Here is a 20969-nt window from a genome sequence, read left to right as displayed (position 1 = left end):
GTCTTTGGTTGTAGATGCTTCTGCTAGAAAATAAGGCAGGCGTGAGTCCGCCTTATGTTAATTGCTCTAACAGGGCTCTAAAGAGCACTGAATCTCTCCAAAGGACAGTCAGAAAGGAAGGAAGTGCAATTGGTAGATTCCGATTACTTGTTTTCTAACCTTGGCAGGGCCACACACAATAAAATGAAAGGAAAAGAATTCAGAGTGATGCAGCTGTTTCTGTGAAGTGCGACTTTGTACCTCCTATGAGGTTACTGGGGTAATAAGAAGATAATCAGAGGTTTGCTTTGCAGAATTATAACTCAAAATAATTAAATACAGTATTCTTAAGCCTGCAATACATGTCTCTGAAAATATGTAACAGATGATGCGCATCATCTGTTAAAAATGACCTTTACAAGAATTACAGCATAAGGTTTGGGAATCAGAATTCATAAACATTTGTTAAGTGTGTTTACCTGAAAGTTACAAACTGCTCAATAAAATTTTTATTAGATCAGTGGATGTTACGTTTATCCATTCTGTTCATAAAATTCTCTTCATTTATTGAATTTCCATAATTATGGGAAGTGTTTCTTGCTTTTACAGTTTAAATCATCTAAATTCATCCTTACTACAGGACCTTTATTTCCATTCACTCACGTTTTTGTGTTTCTGCTCCTCTTACTTCTACTAATAGCTGATATCTGTGGTGTAGTTACTATGTGCTAGGCATTGTGCACAACTTATTACCTTCTTTAATCTTCGCAATGACCTTAGGTAGACAGCATTTATTTCCTGCTTACAGATGGGGAAAGTTGGCACAGAGAAGGTTAAGTAAATACTCAAGGTCACACAGTGCTGATTTAAACTCAAACTAGGTGGCTTCAGAACCCACATCTGAACCCCTCTGTACTTTATTGTAAAGCTTTCCTTGGTCCTCTTCATGTAAAGACACTGTTGCAGATACTGTTGCTAACTTCTTCTTTTTTTTTTTTTTTTTTTTGAGACGGAGTCTCGCTCTGTCGCTAACTTCTTAAAACAAACCAACACAGGACTCTCCTGTAACTTGAATCAGCCACTTCAAGTATCCAAAGTCCCATTGCCCAGAACAGGGCTGACCCTTGGAGCCTCCAACCCCTGAAGCAGCCCAGACTCCTCCCCTGGTGGAGGGAGAGAAGCTACCTCCATTTCAGAGGATGTGGGTCAGTTTAAAGAGAGAGTGGTGAGGCACAATAAAGATTCATTTCACCCTGTAGCCCCAGAAAAGTGCAAAAATTACAGGTCTAGTCTCTTTGAAATTGTGTGTCCTAATGAATTTTCCTGAGGAGCTGTGAAGTTGTACAGAAGTTCAAAGAGATGCTTACACAGCTAGGTCCTGATACCTTTTGAACCATCCATGTTTCCAAAATAATAGTTTACGGTTTTTTTAAGAATTTATGAAGTAAAATAGTTTGGATTTAACTTTTTCCCTCAAGTCAGGTTGGAATTTGTTTGGTGGAGTTTGTTTTCTCTTCTTGGAATAAGGATTAGGTCTGAAAAATGTACATGTGCCATAGCGTTCTTTTAATAGAAGTAGACATTTTTGTTCCTCTCTATGATACAACTAAAATGTCCCCAAACAAGAAAAAATTTTGAAGTGTAAGTTCTTGTCATAAGGAAATCTTCCTTATGTGCTTAGAGTGAAGGATTCTGCTGGGTGGTAATGGCCAAGAAGACACACTTGATGTTTTTAGCAGAAGAGATGAATCTAATCAGTTTTTAGTATTACTGATTTTTATAAAAAGAGAATTTTTGCTCTATCACCCAGACTACAGTGCAGTGGCGCAATTTTGGCTCACCACAACCTCGGCTTTCTGGGTTCAATTAATTCTTGTGCCTCAGCTTCCTTGATAGCTAGGACTATAAGAGTGCGCCACCACGCCCAGCTAATTTTTATATTTTCAGTAGAGATGTTTCCATCTCTACTGAAATGTTGGCCAACCTGGTCTCAAACTCCTGACTTCAGGTGATCCACCCACCTTGGTCTCCCAAAGTGCTAGGATTACAGGCATGAGCCCCCAACTCTGGCCTTTTTATTCCCCTTTGATTTTTTGGCAGAAATGTAAGCTTCTGTTCTATATTCTTTTCTTGTCTGCTGAAAAGTGCTTAGTAATTTTCTGTCCTTATTTTTGCCTACTTGTAGGCCAGTAAATGTGAATGGATTCGGAGGCTTGTCACCTGATTCTAGAAGTGTGAATGTGCATTTGGCATTTTGTCCTGTAGCTGCAACAATAGGTATTATTTTTGATGTATGTAGAGTACTTTAAAGGTGAATTCTATTAAATGTCCTCTACTATTTCTCTTGTTGAGTTAGCTTCTCTTACAAAAACACTGAATGCTTTACAACCCTGAATTTATGTGGGTTCGTATCAAATCACAAAATTGTATTCTATTATTCTTAACTAAATACAACTTGTATGGGGATGGCAAAGGTAATTTTCAAAAACTTGGAAGTATAGACTTACTATTTGGGGAACTACTCAGGAATCCATATTTTTCAGTTTTATTGTTAAAAGACTAACTCAGAATTTTACACCTATTAGCTTGTGTGGAGCAGATTATGTACAACTTTAAATTAAATCATAAGATTTTGTTTATGACTTTGCAATATCCAGATAGCCAACTTTAAAAAAAGAAAGGAAATAAAAATGTTCCACAAAAACAAATTTTAGATGTGTTTCTCTGTAAATATCTTTCACTTGTTCTGCAGAATGGCTCTTTGTACCCAAAAGATGCGCAGGTCATATTCATGAATATTCAGGGATAAGTCAATAATTTTATTCTATTTTTATTGCTTCATGGGGACATTTAACAGCATTTGTTCTTGTCCAGTCTTATCATTATTTCACCTTTCCCAAGCAAAGTGTTCTGAACAAGCTAATGGGGTCATCTGTGTCTCTTTTATATTTTTATTTCAAAACATAAAAACTGCAGAAATAAATAATGGATACAGTTCCTTCTTGCATCCTCCTCCTTCCCTCTGAACTCAGTTTTCTTCTTCCCAAAGTGAATCTTTTTCAGTTCTTTAAGTAAGAATCAGTGGGTGGTAAATTACTCAGTCTTGTTCATCTGAATGTCTTTATTTCTCCCTCATTTATCAGTGATGGTTCAGCTGGGAATAGAATTCTAAGTTGACGTTCGTTCTCCCTCTGACATTTGAATCTTTATTTCACTGTGTTGCCTTACCATTGCTGTTGAAGAGTCTGTAGTGAATTTGTTATTTGTTTGTAGATTCTTTACTTTTTTCCCTGTTTACTTTTATAGTTTTTTCTTTGTCTTTAGTACTCTGAAGTTTCACAACACTGTGTTTGGGTGTGCATCTATTTTTATTTTCTTGTTTGAGACTCTTGTGCTTCTTTAATTAAGGATTTATATCTTTTCATCAATTCTGGAAAATTCTTAACTATTAATTATATGAATGTCATCATTTTTCCACTTTCCCCCTTCTCTTTTTCTGATACTTCTATTAGATGTAAATTGGACTTTCTTATGCTACGTTGCATATCTTTTTACCCATCTTTTATTATTCTACCTCTTTGTCTCTTCTGCATTCTGAGTAATTTTTTCAGATCCGTTTTCCAATTCATTAATGTTCTCTCAGGCTATATAGTCTGTTTTACCTATCTATTGAGAATTTTAATTTTGATGACTACATTTTTAATTACTGGAAGTGCTATTTAGTTCTCTTTGAAAGTCTACTTAGGCTTCTTATTTTCATTGTATTTTGTCTCTTTTTTAAGATTATAACTTTCCTTTTATGTCTTCAATCACCTTGAATGTGTCTTTAGATTATTGTTCTGTTATATCACTACTTGTTGTGTCTGCTAATTCTTCTGTTTGTTGTGCCTGCTAATTCTTGCCCGTGATGGATTGCTTTTTACGTACTTTGAAATTTTTCACTGTGAATTCTTTCACTGAGCCTCTTTTTTTGTGAGCTCTCCTTGCATCCACAGTTGTGAGAGCGTTTCTCCAGCACACAGTGTTTCTCCAGTGTTGCTTTTGCCCCTTCTGTTGCCCAGAGTTACTGCTGTCCGGGGCCAGATATTCGGTGACTTTCTGCACCTAGAAGGTGACACAAATGTATATCCCAAACTTGTAAGACTTTGGCCTGTGGTTTCAAATTCTTGGATGTGAATTTTTTTTTCTTGTTATTTTACATAGAACTTAAGCAGAGACCACTGGGAACATCTTTTCATCTTCTTTTAACGGTGCATAGATTTTTCCCTAGTCCATTGTTTAGGACCAGACTTTATGTAAGGCATCTTATTTTCTATGTCCCACCTCTCAGGGCCCATATCACTGTTTCCTATCCCCCAGTGGACAACAACAAAAGCCTCTAGGATAATGAAACAAACAGTCCTCTCCCTGGACGGCCGCTAAGCTACCTCACTCCCTCCTGTTTTTCCTCTCCTTTTGCCTTTCTTGTGAACTCATTTCTATACTTAAAAAAAAAAAAAATGTTATATTTCATTCAATATTTCCAAGCACTTACTCCATGTAAGCTTTTGGGTTACCTGAGCCCATTGTCCTGCCTATGTCCTCTGCAGAATTCTCAATTTGCTTCCCATGCAGATAAAGCCAGGGTTGGCCTTTGCTCCATGAAGCACATGGTGAGGTGGGGTGTCCTCAAGGTGATTAAAAAGAAGAATAAGGGGCCTGTCACCAATTTTTCCTCCTCTGATCTCATCTGTGAATCTTCTCTAAACACAACCCTGTCCATTACATTTCTTGCACAAAACTTTCGTTTCATTCTCTTTCACGCCTTGATTTGGCCCAAACCGATCTTACTCCCACCACATACCTTTATGAACCCAGGTTTCTTGTCTGCCATCATGCGTTTATGCATGCCGACCCCTCTTACTGGAATGCTGCTCAGCTCCTCATCCTGCCTGCCCTTTAAGGCCCCATCCAAAATCTCATCATCTGAAAAGCTTGGCTTGATTTCTTCCCTGATGTCTCCACACAATATGCTTATGTTAACACACACTTACACATATCTGCAAATCTCTACTTTATCTGAGCTACCATATCATTCTGTCATGCAAACTATTCTGTCCTCACTGAATTAGAGTAATTAGTATAGGCTAAACTAGTGAATACCAGAGTATATGATGAGTTTTAAGGGTAAGCATTTTATGATACTTTCAGTTGTGCATGTGCATACCAAACCATAGTGTATTTTTTATGGTGGTGGGGTAGGGCCAGAGATTTTCTCTTAAGTTGAAGAAGCAGTGTATTAGCCTATAAGTTTCTTGGAGGCAATATCTGTGTGGGATGCATCTTGACACACACACACATAAACACACACGCGCACACACACACACACACACACATCCCATGCCTCCATGTTTAGGACAGTGTTTGCATATCATAAACAGTAAATTTTTTTTAAAATGAATGAAACATTAATATAGTAGCTTGAAAGGAATGTCTTTATTGGATCCTGTGTGTTTCCAAAGGTCATCTTGCCAACTCTAAACTAATAATAATAGATTTTTGTTCTGTTCTTTGCACTCGACAGATGAATGCCCTACAATGTGCTGAGTACAAGAGGCATTGATTCTCAGCCTCCTGCTTTCAGGCATCTAAGGATACCTGTTTATTCATTGATATGGTCACCTTCCCCTCACCCCGACTCCAGCAATAGGTGACTCTTAGTGATCAGACGCAGTCTCAGAATATATGCTCTCATTCTCTATGAGTCTGTCTATATAGCATCTATCACTGTAGTCACAGGCAATTACCATCTCAGTAAGCTCTTTCCAAAAACAAGACTCTCCAGTTTTTCAGAATTCCAGTGCTGCTATCAATTTTGACTTTGTAGATCGAATAGACAAAAGAGATAAAGTTAAAGACAAAACAGCTTTTCATTCTGACTGATCTGGATTTGATTCCTGCTTCCACCTCTTTAGTGTTGTGTGACCTTGAACCAGCCAGTCAAACTCCTTTTTTTCTCATTTGCAAAATGGGAGTAACAGTACCCAGCTCACAGGGTGGCTGAGAGGATTAGAGGGAGTGTGTGGAGCCCCTGATATACTCCTGAGCATGTAGGAGATGCTCATTTGTCCTCATCACCACCCTCATTATCCTCATCGGAGGACTGAGATGAGTTTCTGGTATATTTCCTCAGAAATCAGCCTGGTGCATCCTCTCTTTGTGTTCACTCAAACATAATGGAGGCTTGAGCAGGGGACTTGACTGTCTGCTGTTGCCATTTATCAATACTGTCAGGTGGCTCTCCTGAGCTCTGCCATGGCGTTGACAGAGGCACAACCACAGCTCCTTTCAGCAGACCTGGTCTTGGCCCTCCAGGTGCTCATGCTTTGGGAGATGACAGAGGCAAACAAAGTACTTGAGAGAAGACAACACCCCCCACGATCTCACTATATTTCCAGCAAAACACTTGAGGCCTACCCAGGAGTGAATTCTGAAGACCTAGGCAGTAAAACCTGGGATTTGAGGTACGTCCACCTCTGAGGGTTTTCAAAGGCTTTCAAAGAGGAAATTTCGTTGGTTCTTGAGAGGAGGGGGTCTCAGAAAAAAATAAGAACCATGTAATGCTAGGCAACCCAAAATGTGAAAGGCTGGGTTATTCAGCTAAGTAAACCAAGTTTAGAAAATTTCAAGAATTTTCAATCACACTTCTTAGACTTTTGTCCACGCCCCTCCCTATGACTTGCCCAATACACAAGAAAATTGGTTTTTTATTATAGCCCTGCCACTAACCTGTGCTTCTGACAAAGTCACTTATGTGTGATCTATCATTGTTTTCTCATCTATGAAAGGATAGCAGCCAGGCCGTTTTCACTCTAGCGTATAAAACAAATGAAATAAAAGCAGCATTCACTCTCAAACCCCTGGGTTTAAACTCTTAAATTCCTTGGGTTTAATCCCTGGGTTTAAACTCACTTATTAGTGAGTCTACCCAGGTTTAATCTTCCATTGTCCCTTCCAGGAGCTGCAGTGGAAGCTAAATTGGGGATTGGGCCAGGAATTCCATCTGGATCTAGTCTATCAGCATAAAATGTCAACGGGAAGAAGAAAAAGAAATTCTGACTCGCCTGACAAAGAGTTACTCAGAAAGAACGTAATTTACTGTGTTTTGATTTCGAAACCTGGAATAAAGAGAAGGTTTTTTTTTAAGTCTACTTGACTTAAAAAAAAAAAAATCTAACTTTCATCTTGTCCTTCAGCGGAGACTAAGAGTGAGAGAGTTGTGCCCACCTTCGTCCAACATCCTGGAATTCAAAAACACTTTTTATGATGAAAGATGAGTGAAAATGGGGAATTTTATCATTGGGATTGCTTGAGCCTTAGTAGCCTTGTTCACAAAATGGTTGATGGACAAGATGCAGGCAGGATATTTTAGACATTGCTCCTGTGCTGAGTTTGGAGCACAGGTGTGGGCTGACAAACAGAGTGATAATTCATAAAGGTGCTAACGTGTCATGCTGGAATGGAGGCTTAAAAATAATAGAACATGATCTAGCTGGTTTGCTAACATGAAAGAAGTAAACTCGAAGTAACACAAACTATTTTCTTGGGGTACACAGTCTGAAGAATCCAGGATGCCAAACTCTATTGCATCACACATCATGAATCTGTAATGAAATATGTCATGCTTAAGAACAAACCTGTAGGAACATCAGTCATGGCCAGCTGGCACAAACACTGAAAGGCCAAGCAATTAGCTAATGACAGCATTACTGCATGCTAGTGTTGTTCCAGGTTCAGGCAGTAACGTTGTTGACATACCTTTGTTCCTTGGCCCAGAGTCTGAGGCTTCCAACTCCTCCTGTGTCCTGATGTTACAAAGCTGGCATCAGGACAACTCTCCTGTTACCCCTAAAGTTAAGCAGGACGCTGTGCTGTAATAAGGACACTGGTGGCCCACCACTAACAGATGGTGTATGATGAGTGGTTCTAGTCATTTTGATGAATGGGACTGTAGGTCTAAGTAAGTTTGGCAAGTGATACACACCCTCGTCCGAGCTTCCTCTTCTGATTATAGACCATATCTGATGAGAAGAGAGACTGAAATTAGGATACACCCTGTTTTTAGGTGTAAAAGAGGTTTCTTCACCTCTGGGCCATCTAGAGATTGAACATTCATCCATAGTGTTGTATTTCACTCATTCACATCACTGATGTGTGTGCAGACTTCTAGATATCAGAAAATATCAGATCCTTTCATCCAGAACCCTTTTTAGTATTTTAGTAATTTGTGAATCGGGAAATTCTGCTGTGCTAAAGGACAGAATGACTGCCTCTAATTAAGTTTGGATCTTTATATGACAGATCTTCATAAAACTGATTGTAATTAATCATGTTCATAGGCTTATCACCATTTACTAACCTCAGCCATATGATATTTCATAATATTTTATCATGCCGTTTGCAAGCTGGTGGTTTTCTGCACTGCTCTACATGCCAATCTTCCTATACTAAGCAAAGGTTACATGTCTGTTGACTAAGGATGTGTAAATAGCAGAAATGCCAGCCTTAATGTCTTTCTGCACTGTGGATTCCAGTCAGCTTCCCAGAAGGACAATCAGCTAGGCTTGTTGGTCAAACTCCTCTTTAAATAGAGGCTGTTGTTGCTTCAGCAGACCAAATAAGGGAAATATAGAGTAAAAGTAATTTCATTTAAGTCCCTGTTGAGTGTAGCGATAGAATCAAAGTAATGCTGTCCTGAAAAGAGAGTAAAATATTGCTCTTCAAATAGGGAATATTTATATCACACTTGACAACATACTGGCTAGTTTTCAAATTATAAATAAATAACTTTTAAAATAGCTGTTTCTTAGCAAAACAGCTTAGCCTGGAACATCCCTTAAATAATCTATAAAGACATTCATCAAAAACTTGAAAATTCACGCTAACCCAGAAACATAGCGTTGTTAGTGGCTAAAAAGATTTAATTTAACTGCTGAATGAAGTGATCTTTCAGATGATCTCATAAGTTTGTTTTCTTTATTATGAGCATGCTTGGAGACATGTAGATGAAAAACATTTATTCTGTGGCTCCTAAATGGAACTTTTTCAGCTGTGAAATGAAATTTAATACGCCACCATAGTAAAAGTTTGATTGAACCTTATAGCAAATAAATGATGTGAAAAGCATCACGAGGTAATAAAAAATATCAGAGGGCTTTTTACTTCAATTTAATAGTATCCAATTCAGTTCATTCATGGATAAGGCCATAATTTTTATTTTTATTTTTATTGCTGGTGACTTTCTGAAGAGATTATCGAAGTTTCCTTTTTTTGAGAATACAAAACCAGACGAAGGTGATTCCTCATTATTTTCAGTCTAGCTTTTCTGATGATATGTTCTTTGTACTATTTACAAAAACATCCTTTTTAATACAAACAAAAGATCATCTGGAAGTATATGTTTCAGAGTGAGAGAAAATACCAGTAAAAATACATTCAATAATAATGGCATAATACCAGGTAACGATGGCTCATTCCTTAAGGCCACTCTGATGTAATATTGCTGTGTTCCCACACAACATTGTGTATTTTGACATTCCTGAAAATCATCAGTACAGTTTTCAGCACTAGCAAGCTTTGTAGCAATTTTAACCAGCACAGATTTTGATTTCTATAGGTCATGCTAACAACAAGACTTGTTTTATTAGGTATTTTTACTGTTGCTTACATACGTATCTAGTATATTCTGACTTTTAAAATTTCTTAAAGCACAATATTCTATTTGATAATATTTCCTGATGCTTTTGGGAATTTCTACTCAATTCCTAAGTTGTAATTATGTAGGTTGAAGGCAGGGGAGTTGGAATGTTCCTGTAGGCTTTCCCAAGGTGATTCAGCCATGAAGAATACAAACATTCAAGGAAAAAGACTATGCAGGCCACAGAGAAGGAATGTCTGGTGGACACAGTGGCTCACACCTGTAATCCCCGCACCTTGGGAGGCTGAGGTGGGAAAATTCTTTGAGTCCAGGAGTTTGAGACCAGCCTGTGCAACATGGTGAGACCCGCTCCCCAATCTCTATCTACAAAAAATAAAAACAAAAAAATTAGCCAGGCATGGTGGCACATGCCTGTGCTCCCAGAGGCTGAGGTGGGAGGATCATTTCATTGAGGCTGCAGTGAGCCATGTTAACACCACTGCTCTCCACTCCAGCCTAAGTAACAGAGTGAGACCTTATCTTCAAAAAAAGAAAAGAAGGAACGTCTCAGAAGTAGAAGAAGAACAGATGGGAGATGGAGGGTGATTCAAGTGGAAAGAAGGGAGTGAACATTGCTGCTAAAAGATCCAGCATGAAAAATGGCCACCAGATTTGCCATTTGGAAAATTACTGGGGTCCCTAGGGAGACTAATTTTAGTGGTGAAAGAAAAGCCCAGATTGTAAGTGGTTGGAGACATTTTGAATAGGAGAGGAAAGAAAGACAGGAAGTATAGACCAGAAGAGGGTTAGAAAGGAAACCACAGCCAGAGGTGGATGTGTGGCCAAGGAAGGCACTAAGATGAAAAGGTTTCAGCATGTTCCTAGCTGAGAGAAAGACCAAAGAGAAGGGAAGGGTTGAAGAAAGAGGTTGCTGAGGAGCTGGCTGATGGAGCGATGTCCTGAAGGAGACAGGAAAAAAAATCCATCCACACACACTGTACTAGACATTGAAAGTCTACTGAGTGAACATAACATGCACAATTAGAGGGGTATATTGGGACAAATAAAATTGAAAAGACCAACAAAATAGAAAGTTACCCAGAAACAAACAAGTGAAGGTTGTATCTTACGTGTCGCAGTAGCTGCTGTAGTTCTTTTTTTTCTTCTTCTTCTTCTTCTTTTTTAAAGAATGCCTATGAGAGCTGCTCTTTTGTTCAATTAAAATGAAGATTAACTTTGTAGCTGAATTTAATTGAAGTTTCTCCTCCACTGTTCAAATAATGGATTTGTACTTAGGACTGTTAAATGTGGCAGAGAAATAGGCTCCACTGAAATGAACAAAATCACTGCAAATAGGACAGATTATCTCAAGAGATTTTGCTTAAAAAAAAGTGCCAACATATTCTTCCAGATTTATATCTGCCTTCACTTTTCATGGCATGGGGTACTGGGCAACATCTTGCCTGATAGTACCTTGGATTTATTTGAGCTATCTTCTGTATCATTCTCTTTTGTTTCTTTTCCCCCAATATTTTAGGTGAAAGGTAGCATTTATTATTTTGCTTAAGAAAATCCATTTTAATAACTAAATGGAATACAAAGGAAGAAGTTTTGTCAGTTTCCACAAGTACCCTTCTTCCACAGATCTCCAAGGGTTTTAACTATTTCTCATTAGCTATTAGAAACCTACTCAGGATGTCATAGGGTGATGTCCATTTTTACAAACTGAGGCCGGTTATCAAGGGGGTAAGTCTTCCTCCAGAAGTCCAGCGATCCATGCAGGCAGTCGATTGACATGACCAGAGGACATCTTCAAGATGAATCACACCACTGGGGTGCCGATTACCCCTCAGGATGGGGAAAGTCATTTGGGGAGTAGTGGTCAATATTCAGAACTGTGAGTCCTCAGGCTCACTCCTTAGGTGTTTTTCCAAACTTGAGTCAAAGTTGGCACAAATGAGATCTGATGAGAAAAAGATGTCAGACATGAAAACATTTGGGACCCCATTATTCTTTGGTTCATACTGAAGTAGAGCGCCTGCTGCTGGGTGCAGATCGTTCTGAACAAAATGCTTTGGTGCATTTTCGCAGTTGGGTCCACAGCTCTTTACTGCGAAGGGTGCCGCCACACGGGGTGAGGAGGGCTCACCACTCAGCATCTTCCCGTGTTCTGGTGAAGAACACAGATCCTCATGGTGGTAGTTCCATTCTGAAATTCTTTATTAACTACTAAGACCAGACATTTATATTATAAAATTTCACTGCTGATGGTATCAAAATCCTCAATTGATTATATGTATCCTCATTTTTTCTAAATGATAACTGAAGCTTAGAGAAGTTAAGAAAGGGTCATAAGTTGTGAGGACCTAGGATTCAAACTCTCAGATTTCAAGAACTCTCAGGTCTCTCAGATTTCAAAGCCCACGCCCTTCACTGCTACATCCACTGCTGTAATAATTAAAAGACTTTAAAATAGCATCTTAAGCAAGGTTATTGATTTATTTAACTAATTGAATAATCTCATATTAACTCCAATAGCATTGCTGGATTAAACACATTCATTGAAATCTCCCTAAATATCTAGATGTCACCACAACACAGTATATCCACGTAACAAAACTTCACTTAAATGTATACACATTTTTAAAAAAGAAATAGCTCCGAGGGCAGTAATACTTTGGATCTTTCTAGATTAGTGAAATCTTACCTGTGTGGAGCACACTTGAAATTTTGGAAGGCCACTAAAAAGTTAGAAGTAGAAAGTTATTGTATTAAATGAGCCTCTTGTATACCCCAGATAAAGCACCTCTTGGTATGTCAGACTCCTTCTAGACTTCTAAGTGACTGTGGCCTGTCCTGTCTGGCCATCTTTCTTTCCTCCTAAAGATTACAGAGATGTATGATATGAAAAGATTGTGAAGTGAAAATGTAATTAGTGTACACTGAAATTGTTTGAAAATCAAGGTAGAGGTTGATGGCTTTCCTCTGCCCTTCTTAGATGTGGACACAAGGAGTGTTTAAAGTCTGTATTTTTTTAAGCTGAGAGTAGGGAAGATTGGAGCTCCTCAGGGTGTGAGAAGCACAAACAGCTCTATTCCTATGGAAATACTGAAACTCCTGCAGAATTCTTCAGTGCAGGAGAAAATTCCCCTTGCATAGTTTGGGACAGCAGTGATCTCTGATTCGGATAACTCGAAGAGAAGCCCAGAGTGCAGGCTGAGGACTGCATCTTACTTCTCACACAGCAGGCGAGGTATCTCTGAGATTTGGCCACCCAAATCCAGTCTGCAAATGGGGAGAAATGGAGAGTGGTCCTTTTTATAGCTCTATCAGGAAAAGATTTTAAAAAATTGGAGAATTGCTATTAGAGTAAGTTTTGAGAGTATCTTATGTCATCTTTAAAAACAAGACATTGTAAGATTTCAACTGTGATAAGTGATGTATCACGACCTCCTGGTTTTACATTTTGTTTTTTTTCTAAAGAATTTAAAAGATAAACATATGCAAACAGAATAGCACAATGAACCTAATGGTCATCTTCAACAATTATCAACTCATAGCCAATTCGTTACACACTCCCTGAACCTTCCCCTGATATTACTTGAAGCGAATACTGGAAACAAAATCATCTCTAAGCATTTCCGTATGTATCTCTAAAAAAGTTCTTCTCTAAACAGAATTGCAATACTATTACTACATCTAAAAAACTAACAACCATCCCTTAACGTCATCAGATCTCCCATGTGTTCAAACTGCCAATTGTATCATGAATGTCCTATTTTCTTTTAACCAAATATTTGAATCAGGATCCAAGTAAGCTCCACACATTGCAGTAGACTTTTAAAGACATCAACAAACTCCCCTCCATTTCTCTTCTTCTCCTCCCTCAAAACTTATTTATTGAGAAAACGTCTTTCTTTCCCACTCTTTCCTTCAGTCTGAATGTGGCTGACTACATCTTTTTGGCATAATGTGATATATTCCTCTAACTCCTGTACTTCCTAAACATTGGAAATTAGATAGAAAGCCTTGGTTAGCTTCAGGTTTGAGCTTGTGTGTGTGTGTGTTTGTTTAGTCAAGACTATTTCATTCTGCTTTCCTCCATCAGAAGGGATGTCATGTCTAGGTTTCACTTTTTTCTGTGCTGTGAGCAGCCGCTGATGTTCAGCGCGAAGTCTCAGTAGTTTGGGTTTTCCAGGTCCCCAGGTCCTCGTTTGTTCACTGTTGCTTAGTGAGCTGGGGCATCTGGTCAGACCTAAGGTCTTCAGCTTTAGCCAGCTGAGAACTTTCAGGGACCCATCACCCCAAAGTTAGGCTTTTTCAGAATGATTGTGTGAAAACAAACATTCAATTCAATTCATGAAACTTCAGTACATAAATAAAATTGTACCAAAATATAGAACAAAGGCAAATTTTTAAAGTATGCGAAGTCTTTCTATTCTTACTTGAAGTATACTGTTTTTACCTGATGAATAGCATCATTATTTTGAGCTTCCTTTGCCATAATCTGTTTCCACTTGTTGGTTAAATACCCATTGTGTATTCTGTGCTAATTTTGCTTTACTGCTTATTTAATGCTCTTTAAAAACCAAGATATCTGAACGTGTAGATCTTGGATTTCATGCAACTGGTGTCCGGCAGTAGAACTGCAAGCAGGAGCACACCTCTACAGCTCTGTTTTCTTTTTTTCTCTTTTTTCTTTTTGTGTTTTGTGGGTATATAGTAGGTATATATATTTATGGGGTACATGAGATGTTTTGATCCAGGCATGCAATGCATAATAAACACATCATGGAGAATGGGTGTCCATCCCCTCAAGCATTTATCCTTTGTGTTACAAACAGTTCAGTTGTGCTCTTTCAGTTATTTTAAAGTGCATAATTAAATTATTATTGACTATCATCACCCTGTTGTGTTATCAAATACTAGGTCTTATTTAGTCTTTCTTTTTTTTTTAACCCATTAACCATCCCAACCTCCCCACTAACCCCCCACTATCCTTCCCAGCCTCTAATAAATATCCTTCTACTCTATATTTATGAGTTCAATTGTTTTAATCGTTAGATCCCACAGATAAGTGAGAATATGCAATGTTTGTCTTCCCGTGCTTGGCTTACTTCACTTAATGACCTCCAGTTCCATCCATGTTGTTGCAAATGACAGGATCTTTCCTTCTTCATGGCTGAATAGTACCCCATCGCGTAAATGTGCCACATTTTCTGTATCCATTCGTCTGCTGATGGACACTTAGGTTGCTTCTAAATCTTGGCTCTTGTGTGCAGAGCTGCAGCAAATGTGGAGCTGATTTTCCAAATACTGATTTCCTTTCCGTATTTGGAAAAGATTGCTGGATCATATGGTAGCTCCATTTCTAGTTTTTTGAGAAACCTCCAAACTCTTCTCCATAGAGATTGTACTAATTTACATTCCCACCAAGCAGCGTATGAAGGTTCCCTTTTCTCCATATCCTTGCCAACATTTGTTGTTGCCTGTCTTTTGGATAGAAGCCATTTTAACTGGGGTGTGATGCTTTCTCACTGTAGTTTAGACTTGCATTTCTCTGATGATCAGTGATGTTGAGCACCTTTCATATTCATGTTTGCCATTTGTATTCTTTTAAGAAATGTCTAGTCAAGGCTTTTGCCCATTTCTTTATTGGATTATTAGATTTTTTTTCCCCATAGAGTTGTTTGAACTCTGTATATATTTTCATTCTTAATCCATTTCAGATGCATAGTTTGCAAATATTTTCTCCTGTTCTGTGGATTGTCTCTTCACTTTGTTGATTGTTTCCTTTGCTGTGTGGAAGCTTTTTTTTTTTTTAGATGGAGTCTCGCTGTATCATCCAGGCTGTAGTGCAGTGGCGCAATCTTGGCTCACTGCAACCTCCGCCTTCCAGATTCAAGCAGTTATCTGCCTCAGCCTCCGGAGTAGCTGAGATTACAGGCGTGGGCCCCCAACCCAGCTAATGTTTGTATTTTTAGTAGAGACGGGATTTCACCATGTTAGTCAGGCTCGTCTCAAACTCCTGACCTCGTAATCTGCCCACCTCGGCCTCCCAAAGTGCTGGGATTACAGGCGCGAGTCACCCCACCCTGCCGCTGTGTGGAAGCTTTTTAAGTTGATGTGATCTCATTTGTTAATTCTTACTTTGGTTGCCTGTGCTTGTGGGGTACTACTCAAGAAAATTTGCCCAGACCAATATCCTGGAGATTTTCCCCAATGTTTTCTTGTAGTCATTTCATATTTTGAGATCTTAGATTTCCAAGTCTCTTTTCTGAAGCAGGCCTGAGACCTACTGATCTTTCCCTTATATTCAGATGGCTCTCTTCTGAGCTGGAGCAAGTGTGCCTCTATCCTTTCCTCTCTTTTTATCACGCTATGCTTCCTCCCCTCTTTTCTTTCTTCCTCCATCCTTCCTTTCTTCCCTTTCTTTTATTCCCTCCTTCCTTCCATCTTTCTTCCTTCCTTCTTTCCTCCCTTCCCTCCTTCCTGTCTTCATTTCTTCACTCATCCTTTCTTTCCTCCCTCTTTCATATATTCTTTCCCTTTCTCCCTTTCTTCCTTTCATCTTTTGTTCTCTTTATTTTTTGTCCACTATGGTATTCTCTCCCCTAGGTGTACTCTTAAGCCTCATTTCACTGATAAAATCTATGTTGATGCAAAGATAATCTTGATAATGTTAAAATGTGAACCTGATTCTCTGTGCCCAAAGCTATATTTCCAAATGCATACAGATATAGTCAGCCATTTAACACACCCTGATAAATTCCAGCTGTGTACTAGGGGTATGTAGGAGACAGACAAGTGACAACATCATGGGAATGCTGACAAGAATAGGTGCAAATAAAGTACTGTGTGATAACTGACTGGTGACTCTGCCAGGGGAAACTGGGGAGGGGCTTCATCTGGGAAGTGACATTTAAGCTGAGTCTTCAAAGAATATGATTAAGACAGTATATTTGTGTCCAGGCCCAGTGGCTCACACCTATAATCCTAGCAGTTTGGGAGGCGGGGGGGGGGGGTTGGATCACCTGAGGTCAGGGGTTCAAGACCAGCCAGGCCAACATGGCAAAACCCCATCTCTACTAAAAATACAAAAATTAGCCAGGCATGATGGCATGCATCTGTAATCCCAGCCACTCCGGAGGCTGAGGCTGAGGCACGAGAATCTCTTGAATGCAGGAGGCGGAGGCTGCAGTGAGCCGAGATCATGCCACTGCCTCCAGCCTGGGTGACAGAGCAAGACTCTGTCTCAAAAAAAAAAAAAAAAAAAGATAATATATTTGTGTAAAAATAGTTAAGAAAGACTTAGTATGTTATTTTATTGAGGCATTGACCCCAAGTTCTTAGCTAACGGACTTGTCTTTTATGTATAGCAACAACTTATATATATCAACTTCGCTTATTAGAGAAAGTGAGCCTGACAACGTGTTGTTTCCTTCATGTGTGTGCAAAAATGTGTAAGTGTAAAATATCATGTTTATCAGCTTCCCGTCTAATTTGTAGTGGGACAAAATAATTTCTAGTTGTGGGGAGCTTTGGGATGTGGGTAGACACAGTCACCTTTCTTTCCCCGCTGTGGCAGGATCCTCTTTTAGGTAGTAGTGAAAGAGGATTGCCTTCCGTGCTCCCACTGTGTGAACTCCTGGGTTGTTGTAAGGGTCTACAGACCCACATGTGTGCTGAGTTATCGTTTCTCTGGCTTTTAAGGTCTTACATATAGATGTATTCTCACGTTTCTAGTATGTATAAAAGAAGTATTGTTGCTACTCTAGTACAGAACCTTTTTTTTTTTTTTTTTTTTTTTTTTTTTAGTTGAAGTCTTCCTCTGTTGCCCAGGCTGGAGTGCAGTGGTATGATCTTGGCTCACTGCAGCCTCCGCCTCCCGGGTTCAAGTGATTTTCCCACCTCAGCTTCCCAAGTGGTTGGGATTCCAGGTGCCTGCCACCATGCCCAGCTAATTTTTATGTTTTTAGTAGAGACAGGGTTTCACCATGTTGGCCAGGCTGGTCTCAAACTCCCAACATGAGGTGATATGCCCGCCTCAGCCTCCCAAAGTGCTGGGATTAAAGCCGTGAGCCACCGTGCCTGGCCCAGAACCATTTAAAAGTATCATTGGAGCCGTAGTATTAGCTGTTTGTCATTCTGTATAGTTTTAAACAATAGATACTAAAATAAAATTACTATCTTGTGTGTTTGGAGTGTGAGTGTGTGTTTTCTGGTTGAGAACTTTTTGAACATTTCTGGAACTAAAAGGGACCTTCATAAAATAGATGATGATGTCAACAACATTTGAATGTACTTAATGCCACTGATTTGTACAATTTAAAGTGTTAAATCTTCTGCTATGTATATTTTACCACAATAAAAAGTATTTTAAAAAATTTAAAACTTAAAGCAAGACATATACACAGAAAATAAAGGGATTTTCGTATTTGAAGAAACTGGATACCACTGTCCTAGAACTTTTATTAATTTGGCAAATGCGTAGCCAGCACCAAGTGAAAAATGCACATGGTGATCTCACCCTACCAGTCTGAGGTTTCATCAGGAGCGTTACACATCAACTACTCTGTCTCCATGGCAAAATATACAGGTTCAAAATGTGTATTCATCTAAAATACAGAGAATACTGTGTTCTTATGAGTAAACAAACATTTTCTGTTCAAAGTATACTATTTAGATATAATGAATAAATACTATATGTATTCATCACTCAGCAGTGTCTGAAGGCTCATAGCGTGTCACATGCGCCATGTCGGGTGAAATGCTGCACGTCAGGCAAGCCATGCTCTGTCCTGTGACTAAGTGTTGAGAGAAACAGAGGTCTCTGCATTTCTGGGGCTTGCCACCTAGCAGGGATGGTGCTCGGTGCCTCACTCATGAGTGTGTAATTGCACAAGATGATGACTGTGATGTGATTTTACTCTATGGTAAAGTCAGTGAAAGGACAGATACATGAGGCTTTGCAGGCATGTGCCAGGGAGAGGCACCAGGTGTTGGGGGATGGCTCAGAGAAGGGCTTCCCTGAGGAAGTGATAGTTCAGCTGAGGTTTGAATAATGAACAAGTAGCGACAACACTCAGAAGAGGAAATTAACCACATTTCCCCTCTCAGACTCGACTCTTCGCCCCAGTAGCGGGTATCATGTGTTCTTCAGTATTCCACCCTGGCATGTAGCATTTGATGCATGTGAACCCTCAGTCACTGTTGAGTGATGAATAAACATATAGTATCTATTCATTATATCTAGAAGTATACTTTGAACAGAAAATGTTACCCAGAAGAACACAGTATTCTCTGTGTTTTTCATGAATACACATTTTGAACCTGTATATTTTATGATGGAGACAAAGTAGTTGATTTGTAAGGCTCTTGGTGAAACCTCAGACTTGCAGGATAAGACCACCATGTGCATTTCTTCAAGAACAAGGACAGTATGGGGCAGGGGTGGGGCTTGTATATGCCTTAGGTATACATCGTCTTTGTGAGTGGAGGAGAAATGATTAGACCCACAGTGAGAGGGTCTATGTGAGCAGGTAAATATACATGGAGTCTTGCTAGGGACCCTGCAATGGCCAAAGTAAAACTTAATATTTTTTGATATATAACTTTTGCATTGTTTCTAATCCTAAATCAAATTTGGGATCAGAATGAACTTCCATAGAAAAGACATATATACAATGTATATATATGTGTGTGTATATATGTATATATGTGTATATATGTGTGTGTGTATATATGTACACACATACATACACACACACACTAACACACACACACAAATAAGGGTAAGTAACATAAAATGCTCTGCTGGAGGCTTAAAAAGCAATGCTGCGTGAGTTGAGTCATTTTGGAAAGGGTGAATTAACAATACATATTATTCTATAATTAAAAATTCAAGTTGTCCGAGTTTTAAAAAGCGCTTTGAAAGAGTACAAAGAAATATGATTTTGAAAACATGTAATACAGTCAACATAAAACCTCTAGTTCCTTGTGCGAATGAACATTCCCCATGTAATTAATTTCCTTACAATAGATACTTTGAATCCTTCTATCAGATATGTAAAAATTTCTTTCTAAAATGGATTGAAAACAGAAGACTGTTCCTGATGAATATTTTCCTCAGAAGTTTCGGTCTGGAAAACTGAGGTCTTGCTTTGAGTTACATTTTCTGGAGTTCTCAAAATGTCAATAATGTCTGAATTAAACTCTGAATTGAGAAAAAATGCTCTGCTGGAAGATCAGTTAAGGCTTCCTAATGTAAACAAAGATGTAATAATTAGGGAGAATTGTTTCTGTAGTAGACTCTTGTTACTACTGATACTATTTTTGCAGAGAACTAGATGTGGTGCAAGACAAATCACATGCCCCAAATTCACCAGTTACACCTGGTAAATGTATGATGGGTAGGTTCTCCCTCAGTACCAGTCTAATAAATAAACCTTACTTTCCTTCTAAATCTAGGGACTTGAAATAGTGAATTGCTTTCAACTTTTATTTTTATTTCATTTATTTTTATTTTTTGAGGTGGAGTCTTGCTCTGTCACCAGGCTGGAGTGCAGTGGTGCAGTCTTGGGTTCAAGCGATTCTCCTGCCTCAGCCTCCCGAGTAGCTGGGATTACAGGCACGTGCCACCACACCCAGCTAACTTTTGTATTTTTAGTAGAGACAGGATTTCACCGTTGGCCAGAATGGTCTCCATCTCTTGACCTCATGATCCGCCCACCTCGGCCTCCCAAAGTGCTGGGATTACAGACGTGAGCCAATGCGCCTGGCCTCAACTTTTTATTATCTGTCAAGTCCCAAGATAAATATTAAATTTTTCAAATAAATTTTTTGGTTTTTATTATATTGTTGCTATTGAAGACATAGGACCACTTATAACGTCAGATTCTTTTTTTTTAATTGACAAATAAAATGTTTATGTATGGTGTTACAACATGATGTTTTGATATATGTATAATGAGTAAATCAAGCTAATTAAGATTTCTATTATGTTACATAAATTATTTTTTTGTGGTGAGATCATTTAAAAATCTACTTTCTTAGCGGTTTTCAAGTATACAATGTGTCTTAGTCCATTCAGGATGCTGTAACAAATTACCATAAAGTAGGTGGCTTATCAACAATAGACATTTATTGCTCAGAGTTCTGGATACCCAGAAGTCCAAGATCAAAGCACGGGATATTTAGTGTCTGGTGAGGGCCCCCTTCCTTTATAGATGGTGCCTTCCCGCTGCATCTTCACATGGCAGAAGGCGCGGACAAGCTCCCTAGGGCCTCTTACTGATCCCACTCAGGAGGGTTC

The 20969-nt window shown here is 38.9% G+C and overlaps 1 protein-coding gene across 1 annotated transcript in view; it reads left to right on the top strand.

Annotated features, from left to right (window-relative positions):
* FRY (FRY microtubule binding protein) overlaps positions 1-20969 on the top strand; it is a 271904-nt gene that overhangs the window by 48764 nt on the left and 202171 nt on the right. The window lies entirely within an intron of this gene.

This window comes from Piliocolobus tephrosceles, chromosome X, assembly GCF_002776525.5.
Source record: "Piliocolobus tephrosceles isolate RC106 chromosome X, ASM277652v3, whole genome shotgun sequence".
NCBI classification, from domain to species: Eukaryota; Metazoa; Chordata; class Mammalia; order Primates; family Cercopithecidae; genus Piliocolobus; species Piliocolobus tephrosceles.
The sequence above is the reverse complement of the archived record's forward strand: the minus strand, read 5'-3'. Positions and strand labels throughout refer to the sequence as shown.